The sequence below is a fragment of the Pelecanus crispus genome, chromosome 8 (genome assembly GCF_030463565.1).
Source record: "Pelecanus crispus isolate bPelCri1 chromosome 8, bPelCri1.pri, whole genome shotgun sequence".
Classification (NCBI taxonomy): domain Eukaryota; kingdom Metazoa; phylum Chordata; class Aves; order Pelecaniformes; family Pelecanidae; genus Pelecanus; species Pelecanus crispus.
Genome location: NC_134650.1, coordinates 30,247,136 through 30,260,833, shown reverse-complemented (window position 1 = coordinate 30,260,833; position 13,698 = coordinate 30,247,136). Strand labels below are relative to the sequence as shown.

General features: G+C 36.6%; 1 protein-coding gene across 1 annotated transcript in view; it reads left to right on the top strand.

The window, feature by feature from the left end:
- Window positions 1-13,698, top strand: part of FTO (FTO alpha-ketoglutarate dependent dioxygenase) — a 261,777-nt gene that overhangs the window by 104,397 nt on the left and 143,682 nt on the right. The window lies entirely within an intron of this gene.

The window sequence follows — 13,698 nt, the reverse complement described above, 5'->3', positions numbered from 1 at the left end:
TCAGATGTAGCTGGAACTTGAACAGCTGTACAACATGCATCCTAGATTGTTTTTAATTGTCTTCCCTTTCTCTAACAGCAGTAATTCTTGTTTATATTGTCAAGAATCTTTCCACTGAGCACAAGCACACCATACTTGGAGGTCACATGCTTAACCCCACTGCACGGTTACAATGTAAATGGGCCCCCTTTGTTTTCATTAATGTGTGAGGGGTGGGTGCAAGGCAAGGCTGTTCACAAGGCTTAAATAACTTATTGTAAAAGTGTCTTAAAGAAAGCATATTTTGTCTCCATACCACAGTTGTTTAGCATCACTCTTGTGCATCCAACCGAGAGCCAGTTTGGCAATGGATTTTTGTGTGTCATTTTGTTCTTTTGACCTGTGATACTTTTTTCTTTCTTTTTTTTTAACTGAGCTAATGGATTCACCTCAAATAATACAAAGTGAAGAAGCTTTTCCTCTTTCCTTTCCTAATATCCTAAAAGTAATAAACAAAGCTGGAACTGCTCTTTTCCATCCAAAACCCTTTGCATAACATTTTAGCAGTTGCGGTTTGTGTGTTGATGTAGAGGTTTAAAATTAAGACTTTCTAAAAATGTCAGATTAAATTAGTATGCTCAGTGCTTTTAATCAGTTCAAAAATTAACAAAGTGTAGTCTTTTAAAATGGTTTCAGGATTTTTAAGTAAGTCTTGTGCTTTTCTACCTGTAGTCATTGATGTGTGGAGGAAAAATACTGTTGAAATCTTATGAGTTATTTTGGTTTTGATTATACAGAATTGGCCCCGAGTCCCAAGATTTTAGGTGATTTCAAACCCAATGCTGATTGTAATCTGTGGCTGGCATCTGTAGTTGTCTTTGTAGGCCAAAAAAGTTGAAGTCATGCTCTTAAGTGCTGCGCTGTGTCAAAAATTGAGCCCTTTTTTTGGGATATCTCCGTTCCAGGTTGTTTTAGTTATAATTTTGGACCATTAATACAATTTGATTCATGTCTTGTTTTGAGATGCATAGATTTATTCATACTAGCACATGAAAAGAGTATAAGTATATGGCTATGATCCATCCAATGTCATGAATTCGATCCAAGAGGGCTGTATGCAACAGTTTCTCTGTGTGTGTGTGTACTGAATGTATAAGCACTGAATCAACAAGACAAGGGGAAACTGTTATATCTAGAAGCTGAAGCAATAATACGTGCTTATCAAAGCAGAATACTATTCTGAGTATGGCAAGTTGTAGCTTAGTAGGAATAGTACTTTGGTTTTCAAATGGTGTTAATCAAGATAGAAGATTGGTTTTTGTTTGCCAGCTTGCAGTTGAGACAAAAATAGGGACTTCCCTGAGGTGAAAACTCTTCAATTTGAACTTAAGTTCATAGTATTTGGTTGCTGTATTTTAAAACTGAAATGTTGTGACAATAACATGTTTTCACGAGTGATTATCAAAATATTATTTTTCCTCATAATAACTGCTATGCTCTTAGGCTTTGGACACAGAAATTTAATGTCTTGGGTTTTAATTTTCTTATAATTCATCTAAACTTTCTGCATTCTTTTTCATAGGTATTATATATAGAGCAACTTACTATATCTATTGGTCTCTCCAGTATGAGAATAACTGATTGGACTAGTCGTAGAAGTTTAAATAGGATGATATCTGCAAACCTTGAAAGAAGATTATTTCACACTCAAGAACATAATGATATTTTGATTCTAGAGTAGTTCTGTCTGTTAATAAACATTTAAGAAACATTTCTGTGAAAGAGGAAAAAAGAAATGTATAGCATTTTAAGACTGTAAATAAGTAGTACAACAAATATAAGTCTTCCAGCATGCAGTCTTCTTGGCAACAGAGTTGTTGATGAATGTGAAAAAATAATCAAATATTGTTAAAAGGCAGTCCATATCCTAATGAAAATGTTTTAGCTTATTTTTTTCCTAAAGGAATCTAACGTTATCCCTGAAAATTGATTTGGTATATATAAAAAGATTGCATAATAACATCTTAAATAAAAATTTTAAGAGGAAAAAAAACAAGAATACAAACTCCAGAATCCAAATATTGAAGAGAAAGACCAGTTTTTTATCAAATTACATGTTTTCCTCTTTAAGAAGAGAAATATTTATATATATGACATTAATAGTTTGGATGATTGTTTACATAGAGTATCTCCCTTATGTGTGGACACTGATGCTGTGAAGCATGATTTGCCCTATAGTGTCATGTTAAAGCAGAATGTGAAGTAGGTGGACAGTAATATTAATGGAGATTTAGAGTTCTAGTATAGCTCATCATGATGTATCTTTAAGGGCAGAATTTTTTCTGTGAGAGAACACAGTTCAAACCGTCCTCCACAAATTGGTGTTTTTCATTTCTGCAGCAACCCAGAAGATCCGAAAGCTTGCTTTCTTAGGTTAGTGGAGAACATCTCCATTGCGGCATGTACTCACTGTGTGTCTGTTAAGGATGCTTGGCCAGTTTATGTTAATACATCCTTGACATTGCTTTAACTTTTACTAGTGGATTAACTGATCCTTCTCGAAGAGTGCAGAGGTGATTAGTCAGCCACCTTTGACCTCTCTCTTAAGTTGGACTTTGCAGCTGAACTTGAGAACCCATATCTTATTTCACACGCCTATAGAAGGAAACATTGGTGAATGGTAAGGCAGGAGCTGTGAATGTCTCAGTGCAGTGTAACAGAATGTATTATTACAGGGTGTCACAGAGTAACAGTGTTTTCTGTTTGACAAATTGTATTGTTGTAGTTGTGAGCACATCATGCAAATGTCATATTTGTTGAATTGCCAGAATCTTCAGTATGTGACTTTGGTTCAGAGAGTAAACGATGTGCATGTATTCACAGTGATTTGTTGATCACGCTGTTTGTTTGTTTGTTTTCTTTGTTAGGCACATGAATTCTATGATAAAAATTTATTTTCCCTGATTGAATGCTTTGTCATTAATGAAAATTGTCTATATAATGAATTCTGGTATAGTGAAGTTTTCAAGTAGTTGGCCATTCAAGCTTTAAATTCTTTCTCAAGTATTCAGCTATAAATACTTGAATGTTCATGGAAAATGAGTATGACAAATTGACAACATTTAGAACTTGATTAGACTCTAAATAAAAATATTTCCAGAAAAGTTTGGGTTTTTTTAATGCACTAGTAGGTGACAGGAAATAAATTTTAAAATTTTCTTAACTGATTTATTTTGCCCCTGAGCTACTTCCTTGTTCTTTCCTTGTGTATACCTTTAATTGTTGGGTTAATTAGTTGATAATCTTCCTGTTAAGGATGAAAAATGAACCTTCTATTTTCTTTCTCCTGAGGAGATAAACTAATTACTGAGAGCTTTATTGCTCCCTTCCTAAGAGTGTGAAACAGAGCAAAAATCCTTTCCCAAAATCAAAACAGAGTGAAAACAAACCCATGCGGGATATCATGGAATATTAATGGAAGAAAAGTGCTGCTTTGAAAGCATGGACTATTAAGATGTTGATATTTGTCATATTCATATAGCCATAACATTAGATCTCTCTGAAGGGAAAACATGGGCAGAATCCAAATCTGAAGTCCAGGAAGTACGGTGTATAGCATGGCCTTTTACTGGAACACAACTCTATCAAAACAGAGTAATCAATAACTGGCTAGAGTTTGCATGAACAGGTTTATAAAGTGTAGGTGTTACAGATATACCGCATTCAGAAGAGCAGTAAATGGCAAGAAATGTTACTGAGTTCCTGGCATGATGGAGGTAGGCAACTGAGTGTCACACGAGGGTGGGAACCTCTGTGGAAAGTGAGCTGTCCTCGGAAGGGGTGGAGGTCCGCCTGCATGTACCATGGATTAACACTCCAGCTCCATGATGGCATACTGCAGTTAAGCAGGATGCAACAAAAACCGCGACTGCAGGGGTGCTGTGTTGTACCCTGATCTGTGTATATCTGTATGAAGAGTATACAGGCATACACATAAAGGATTAGGCAGAGTTTACTGTCAGTTTAATTTAATTTAGGAGGAGGTTGGTTTTGTTCTAGAAAAAAGTGTAAGTTTCTCTTGAGCCTATGGGTTTGTAAGTTTGACCAGACGTATTAATTGTAATGAAGCATTGCCTTATTTAGCATTGTAGGTGTACCTGGACTACTGAGTTCATTTTGCAATTATCTTTTTTTCTTTTAAGTGTAAGATTTGTGTTGCCTGTATATACTAGTAAGACATATTCCCCTTTATCACTCGTAAGGGGAAATCAGTGTCCACATATAGGTGGCATACATATATTACAAGATTATGTAGCTTTATGCTCTAGTAAGTCAGAATGACATGCGCAAAACTTTGTTCCTAAACATACTCTGAATGTGGGACAAGTAAAAATAAGTAATTGACTGCCCGCCCCCCCAAAGGAATCTCTGTTTACTCTAAGTACTGCATCCGAAATAGTGACTGTACATGTTATGGGTGACTGTTTAATGACAGTTAAATCAGTAAATTTCTCTGTATGTTCTCCTTTGTCAGTCCCCCATTTTTTAAATTTGGTAGTATATTGCATTTATTTGTACGCTTACATTGCACACCCTCAATGGCAGGTCGTCACCATTTGCATGGCCTGTATATGAAGTGCCTAGCACATATTTTTATGTAAAAATATAGTTATGTACTATAACAAAACTGGAGGAGGATAAGGCACTAAAATCAGCTTGCCTACTTTTTAGCTGAGGAACAAGGATCATAGCTTGCAAAGAAGTTTATTTCCAAATGCTGTTTTTATCATCAGCCTCTACTAGTGGGTGGTGGTGTCCTCCTTGCTGCTTGACCATGCCGTATTCCCCATACATTAAATACATATATCGGGTTCCCTCTTTCCAGGGACAAGGTCTACATTCTTTTTCTGTCCCTTTTGCCATGACAGCTAATATTACTACTGCACTTAGACAATTATGAATTTTAAATCTACATAAAGGTGTGCTATGGTGTCACTGGGGGTAATGAAGCTGTTACTTGAGCCAAATGTGACAAAGCTTCATTTTTGAAACAACATGGTGGGAGTTCCATTCTCACAAGGACATATGATCCACAGACCTGGTGCATTTATAGCACTGTGAGGATGATAAAAGCATTGAACCCTTATGTCATTCAAAGATAAAATTCAGCTGTTATGCGGCTATCTTGCATATGTACTAAATTGCTGTTCTGCTAGGGCATGTGTCCTGGACAAAGCATGCCCACAGGCACTTCTGGACATAAGCTGTTTGCTATTTCATTTGACTGTGGCTTGCAGCTTCTTCATTCTGCAGTGTTTAATCCATTCTGTAACTTGGCTTTCTGTGTTTTAAATTATTTCAATAAAACTAATAACATTGGGAATAGATCCCAAATTATCGCATAGCTGTATTTTACTAGACATTGTGCTAGAAAGTATTGTGGCTAAGGCAGTAAGTGGCTTGATGGCAACAGGTAGTGGCTTCAGTGATGGGAGGAAAATGTTGGTGTTCTAGGCTTTTCCATACTAAATAGATACTAAGGTGTGCTTTTCAAGGAAATCAGTAATATGACATGTAATTAAACACTGAAAGATAGTCACAAATGAAAATACAATAACGAATTCAGAATCTAGCACTCACTGTTTTCCATCTTTCTTCATAGTTTGGGGATCTTTAAAAATAATTTTTTGTGTGACCAATAATATTAAGTTTAGTGATTCCAGTTTGTATTTTGAGTGCTACGAAGACTGGGAGTCTAGTTTGGAGATTTTTGGTATAGGTTTGTATGTGTAAATATTTTAACAGAAGCTTTTATGTAGCTTAGTGTATTAGGGCTTCAGTATAAATTAGATGAGTCAAAGCAAAGCCTTGCTTACATGTAGAATTATTTCATTAGAATCAGTAAAATTATATGAGTGTTTAATTCAAACTAGAGTTCACTTCAGTGTTTGTGAGGTGGTATTACCTACTTCTAGCTTTGAAGTCCATGGTTTTTTCCTCTCCTTCCTACCTCCGTAAATTATTCATAATATCTGATGAGGTTAATTTTGACATGCTAAGAAAATCATATTTATAGGGTACTCTTTTTGTGTTCTTTTTGAACACATAAGATCATGTGTTGTATGATTCTTCAGTGCTTATTAGAACTGCACATTGTTGTTGATGATGAAAATTCTGTCTGCTGGCTAAGTGAACTTGTGCAGGTTGTACTCAGCGTGATTCAGTATTGCAAAATGTAAGCTGTCCAGAGTGCACATTGGTGAAGTGAGTCTTGTATTGCATCTTAGCTCAACAGATTTCAGCAATAGTAAATAATCACTGAAGCATACACTGCTGTGCAGTCCTTCAGAACTTAAGTGTTCAGCGTAACTACTGTTTGCATGTGACCAAAATGGGAAAAGGGAGGTGTATACAAAGGAGTGAATTATAACAAAGAACACTTTCTGCTTCAGTTCTTGTTCAGAAAACATATGTTCAGCCATGCAGGCAACAGTTGTGGTAAAGACACACTGTAGGTTTGGAAACAAAAGGCGTGTTCTTTTCTTGCATTCACAATGTTTTCAAACATATTCACTTGTTAGGGACTAGCCTGTCAGCTGGATCTTCTTGCAAGTGTGATTTCTTTTTCCTGACTTCTTTCAAAAGCTTTTTCCCCACAATGTTTTACACTTCATATAATCCACTATGCATGGTAGGCCTGCTTCAGTCTTTGTGCTATTGATGGTTCAGAGGTGGAGGGGCCATGCTCTGGGAGAATGTGGCTAAAGGGTAACCTTTAACTCACCCATACATCTGAAGATGCTAAGCCACTCTTATTCCAAATATCTTGAGTGGTTTGCTTGCTCTTTCTTGATGAGATGGGTTATACTTCACCTTTAGAACATTGCCAAACCGATTAGTGCAGCAAAAATATTTTGGAAGTGTTGATCTTTATACTTCTTTTTTCTTTGTAACTAAGTATTGAAAATCTTTCTGATACCTATCATAACTGCATTGAATCATCCAGTAAAAAAGATTTTTTTTCTCCATTGGAAATTCATTCAGTTTTGGCATGCCAGAGTAATCAAAAACTACTCGGTCATTACTTCTGCTTGGATTCCTTTTTCCTAAATATATGGTTCAGGACCCTAGTATAAATATGCTTATATAGACATAAAGGTAACAGTTTTTCCAAATAAGCTCTGCTTGGTTTAATTTATGACCTTTAAACTCATATAGCTAGAAAACGTACTGCTTTAGCTCCACAGGTGTAGTTAAATGGTATGACTTTCTAGTCTAGAAAAGACCTAAACTTTCTTTGGAAATCTTTTAAGTGATCTACTCTCTGTAGGTTTTTCTAGGTTGAGCTACTCATCTGTCAAGTCAGGTATTCATCCTTTGTCAGCAGTGAATACCTCAAAGAGAGGCAGGGCTCCCTACATTTTAATGCATGTAGCCTTTTATATAGAGCTTAAGCGTATGTCTAACTTAAGCATTCTACTCTATAATTGGGTTATGTACTTGCTTAGTTTAGATGTGCACCATTGAATATAATGGTAGGGGAGAATATATAATCTTTGTGGCAATGGTTTCACACCAGAAACTTGAGCCTCCATTCCTTTTACCCTACAAAAATACAAAAATTACATGTCTTTCATAAAAATCTCTATTCCTTTATATTTTATTTAAATACAGATGTAATATTTGACTCAGACAAACTTATTTTAATGTTGGAAGTGCTCTATCAATAACCAGAACAGTTACGGAGTTTTATGTTGGCTTGTGGATTATTCATGTATTCTGTTGGAGTATTAAGAGTGTTAGCTGAATTCAGTAGCCTGGGAAATTACCACTGATGAATGTCCAATGATTAGGATTTCCCACATAAGGCCCTTCAGACCATGAGGATCATTTAGACAACTAGAAAATCCACAGACAAGAAAACTCCATGTAAATATTTTCTATCGGATGGTGCCAGCAAATACATCCTTGCCAACATATGTCAAAGCTGCCAGATCTGTGAGGATGGGGATTAACTTTTTAGCACTGTCATCTTAAAAGCCTTGACAGGGAGACATTATTTAAACGTTTTTCTTTGACTGCATATGACTGAAAAGATGTTAACCATAGATAAAACTAAGATAAAGCAGTTAAATATACTGACATATATTCCAAGTCTGTACCTTTTTCTTTTCATTGAGCTCTGTCAGACATCCTTGAGAATACTACAGCTTTAAAATAAATTGTCCTTCCTTCTCAAATGAAATTTGATGATTTGTCTCCAGTCTGATAAAAGAAAGCACAAGCTAGTATATTGCTTCTTTTCAGGAATTTTTTGTTTTGTTTTATAGGCTCTTTAAAAGTAAATTATGTTTTAGATGTTGCAGTGACTTCTCTGACTCTCAGGAAGAAAACAGTTAATAATAATTTCTTTCCTTTCAGCTCCCATGAGCCTACCTTCATTGCACAGTTTGCATATAACAGCTAGTAAGAGTAGAATGTACTGAACCTTAAACAAATCTATTAGGATCACCATGGCAAGAAACTGGGAAAATGGCAGGAAAAACGAACAATGATTTTGTAAACCCTACAAAGGTCAGAAAAAGGCTTTCAGTAAGTATGCAGAGGCTAGAAATCAAATCCCATTTCCTATCATAAGAAACCAGTTGTTTTAGCAGCAGTGGTTAATGTACTGTATGTGAAAGATTTAAGACTAGTTGGAAAGCTTTGCTTCTGTTTTATTAGGCTGCTATTGAAAAGCCAACAGCCTAACTTCAACTAGGTGCTTTGAGATTTCTTAATGGGCTGTCAAGGGCAAGACACCAGGTCTGTGCTATACTAGCTCTTTCCTGTACATTAAAACAACAGGGGCCAAATGATCATATACAGAAGTATGAATTACTTGATGCTTTCTCTGTTCCATATGGTCAGCCATGTCTTTGGCAATTAATCATGTACAGAATCAGTTGAGTGCTCTCTGAAGCATTGAAGTCAACGTTTAGTTGTACCTGTGCCAGTGGGGGCAGTGGGGGTTGCGAGCGTAAAATAGCAGGATGAAGAGCTGCTGGCGCCGAAGCCAGAGCAGCTGGCTTCTATAAACAACACTTTTTTCCTCTTTACCCCTTTTTTGGGTTTGGTTTTTTTTTTTTTTTTTTTACTTTCTTTGACAAACATGAGCCATTTTTCAATATCATCCAAAACATGAGGGTTGCTGAGTGAAACTGTGATACCTGGCATAGTGGTTTAATATACGAAAGGCAGAGAATTGGGTTTAATATGCTCAAATTACTGGGTGATAACTTAAACCATACTGGCTGCTTCCATCTTATCAAAGAAAATGGGTGCATTTGCTTATATTTTAAGTAAAAATTTTAAAAGTAAAGAAGAAATGAGCAGTGGTTTGTAAGCAATTACTAGCTTTTTTATCACACAGAAGTTATGACATGTTAAATTAACGTAGCTTAATAGATTTCACGTTCTTCCCCTCCCTGCCCCCTCCCCCCCCAAAAGTTACGGTGTTCTAGTTTTACAGAATTTCATCAGGATACTTTTTGCACTAAGAGCAAAATAAAGTCACAAAAATAACAAGGAAGATACAGAATGACATCTAAAATTTTAGCCCTGCTAACAGATTTTACACTTTGTGTTTTTCGTTTCTGTAATAGTTATTGATTATTGACTGCTATATTAAAGTAGAAGTGGTTAGATTCAGAAGCTTATCCTATTTAAACTGGTGGTGAGTAAATGAAATCTTAACTCAGAGTGAAAAATCTGATTTGTTGACCCAATAAAGTGGGACCAAGAGACAAACTGTCCCAAGTGCCACTTTAGTTTCAGACTGAAGGCTAATTTGTTTGACAGAATACTAGGCTTCATGTCTCCAGCTATACAATGTTTCTAACCTTAAGTCTGGCTCCTCAAGAGCTCTGTATTGAAGGAAGGGAAATCTAGCTTGAAAAGACTAAAAATGTACTAGTGTGGGTTTTGGAGTGTTTAGAGTTTGGGTTTTTTTGCTTGTTTGTAAGCATGTTGTGGTATTCACCCAGGAAATATACAGTTAAGCAGGGTAGTGGCCTACTGAAGTTGAAACATAGTTTCTTCTGCTGTGTATCTAAGAAAAAAAAAAATATTATTTTAATCCTGTTACAATACCTAGGTTAGCTTAAGACTCATAAAAGGTATCTAATTTTGAGTGTGTAACCTGGGTGAATAGTCAGACTTGATTATAACAGTTTCTGTTCAGTCCCGTGTCACTGATATATTTTGTCAGTGGGTATGAGAAGACTGTTATATTGGTCTCTTAAAATCTTATCTTAGTACCTTTCTTTCTTACGCAATAGAAGATGCTCTGATGGCTGTTGCCTGATGTCAGTAGCGCACTAGATTTAGTTCTGCTGCTGTACCAGAAAGAACATAAAGGATATAATTTCCTAAATACTGTCCTTAACATACAAGACTGGATAGGCAACCACTATATATATGCGTATATAGCTTTGGGCTTTTTTGATAGGTGGGTTGTGTAGTTTTTTTTAAGACCATGCCATTTGGGATTTACAAGGAAATGCCCTAAATAAATTAATAGATCTGTAAGGAGAAATGTGGAAGACTTGCTGAAAATATTAGCAGTGCTACTTAATAAAGAGACATGCTGGCCAATGAGGCAAGAAGTTGCTTCCCCCAAGTGATAAGCAATTTGTGTAATCTCGTTGCTTAGGTTGTCCAGGATATGTTTTTGCTAGCTCAGGAAGCAGAAGAAAGAAAGTTTCAACAATTTGTAAACATTACCACCCTCAAGAATCTCTGTGAACACAAGGATGAGATAAGACAGGCTGTAGGGCTGGTTACATTGTTTATTTACTCTACTGTCCTGTGGTCCCAAGTGTGCTGAAAAACACTGAGTCAGTGTTGAGTCCAGTTCAGAAATGTGAAGGCTTCACTCAGCATTGGGCAAAGGGGGCCTCTGCAGAAAATTATCTGTCATTAAAGAACATTAAAAGAATTGAGACACAAGGTCAGATTTTCTTTGATGGGATGTGCAACTATAGTGATGTTCAAAAGAAGGTCATTCCTGCCCTTTAGAGCAGGGGTGGTATCGGCTGGGTTTCTGATGGATTTTTATCAGTGTTGATGTGAGGAAATGGCTTTCCCAGCTGATAACATCTTTGACCGAGTTTCTTGAACCCTTGACCTTTATCAGTCAAGGTATATATTGAATCTCCTTGTTAAAAATAAATCACAAAACAAGTTACATAGAAAAGAAAACTTTCAAAGGAACATGTTTTATAATATTATTTTACCCAGAATGCTGCTTTATTTGTTACAATTTGGGATTTTTATTGAGATGATAAGAATAGCAAGTTATTAAGAAACCATTTATAAAAGCTACATATCAAGCCCTGCACTCACATTCTGGGTAACTTTACTGCCCTCAGCTCTCTTAAAAAAAGAAGTAAATCAGTTAAATTGCTATGTATTGTTGTTGTATGTTGCTTAATAGTACTGTTTCACCCTCCAGGTAGCTGCAACTGTACTCACAGGGCTCAGTAAAGAAGCGTTTATGATGTCAGTGTCAAACTATGAGTTTGACTTAACTGTGTACATCACCGCATAAATGGAAGGTGTTAACAGAGAGCTGGGGCAATATAATTGTTCTATCACTAAAAATTAAAGTATGTTCAATTTCCAGAATTATTATGTTCCTGTAGATGGAGGGGACTTTAGGTAGTGGAACTCAGTACCAAAGTTGCAATTTGGCCAGGCCATACAAAAGCATTATGTGATTGTGAATGCTTGGAGAAGTGATCACCCGTTTTCTCTGACTGATAATACTCTAATCACATCCTCTTTTCATCAGATTTTAACTGAAAATTCTTTAGGAACTATCAGTTCTCCGTGCTCTACACTTTGGGAATCACTTATTTAGGGGATCTTGATGTTTGTTGCCTGCAAATAACTACTTTCAGCTTTGTGAGGCACAGCATCATTAAACTTCGGGCTTTTCTGCAGTCTTGGAGAGAAGTAGACTTCGACTGTCACAGTGGATTTCCCTATCCCATTGTGATTAATAAGGCCATCCAAGGACTTTGAAAGGGAAATGTTGGTGTACTGTGACCTAATTGTATGGCTACAGTCTGATCATCCTTAATACAGAGATAAGCTTTAGTTACAGTGCAGTGTCAAGTCTTGCACATGGTAAATATAAAAGTTAAAGCCTTAATGGGCATATTTATTCTGAATGACAAGGCGTGTTAATTTACATCAGTTAGAGAATGTATATCCCTTCATCTCATGAAGTATGTTCTCATATGCTGAAGTCCTCTACCAAATCCTGCTTTAAACTGTGCAGTTGCTGGAAGTGAGGCTGTAAGATCAGGATTGTTGAAGCTGGCAGTATTAGAGCTTGTGGAAAAGATGTTGTAGGTCATGGCAAAGGAAACCCTTGTTAGGGAATCCTTATCTGAAAATGCTCTCTGGCTTTTTGTTTGCTTTGTAATGTCAAAGCAGGGTCAAGAATGTGATCTGTATAGACAGAGTTTTGAACATTTTGGGGTTTACAAGAAAATGTTCTTTTTGATGTGTAAGTCCCATATTACGGGGTAATGCCTTTTGGTAGCCCAACTGATAGAGCTGGGAGATGGGGATGAAGGTGCTTTTTGGTCTTTGTCATCTGATGTTGGTGTAATAAAATTATTTTCTGTCTCTATTAACCCTGTCGTGCTTGTCTCTTGGAACCACCATGGCAGTAGCAATGTGACTGCTTACTTTACATAGCTTAAGAAGTGTATAATCTGCATATTGCTCTTTCTTGTGGGGAAAAAAAACCCTGTCAGACCAAGGATAGATCTTCCTGTTTGCACAAACTGAAGATAATAACCATTTATCTCACAGAATCCCCAGAGGAATTTTAGTGGTTGTACATCTGGGCAGGGCAGAATGTAATGTGTGTGTGATGTTGAGGAGGAGGCAATACGCTGTGTCTTTTTGTCATGTTGCTCTTATAAGAGAGGCCATGCTGGGGGCAGCAATTGCGGCTCTTGGTGATATTTGAGTTTTCAAACTCAATTCCACAACTGCTCAGGTTAGAAACATATTTTTTTGTGAAAAAACTAGGTTTGTGCAAGCATTCTGTCCATTCAGTCGTCCTTCCCAAAAGCGTTTAGAAACTTTGATATGTTTGCAGAACATGTGGCCAAAGGTTAGATTAGCAAAGATAATTAAGTGAAAATCAGTGGCTGGTTAAGGCGAGAAAGGCAAATACGGTATCTTCACTGAAGGAAAAGACTGCAGCATTGACTCTAGAACTCTGGGTTGAGGTTGGACTGCTGCACATCAAGTCAGCAGATGTACACTGGTTGACTTACATGTTAATAGTGTGACTATCAGCATGTGCCATTTCTTTCCCAAGCTGGCAGACGAAGGGAAGCATAGGGGAAAGAAGAGGAGAAAATGGTGGGTGAGTTAGTAGTTGAAGGTAAAGATGGAGTGAGGGTGTTGGAGTTAGTTTGCTGGATGGATGAAGGATAGTAAGATCTGCAGTTTCATTGCATCAACATTAACTGTCGACACAACATTTGGGAAGGCCAGTAACTTCTGGTCTGCAGAGACTGAGTGTGATCCCAGTCCACAATGACTTAAATCCATTGCATATATATAGATATACACTTTTTTTTTTAGCAATTTTTAATTTATTCCATAAATGAAAAAGGTAGAGTTTTACTACTTGTCTACTTGAAATATTTC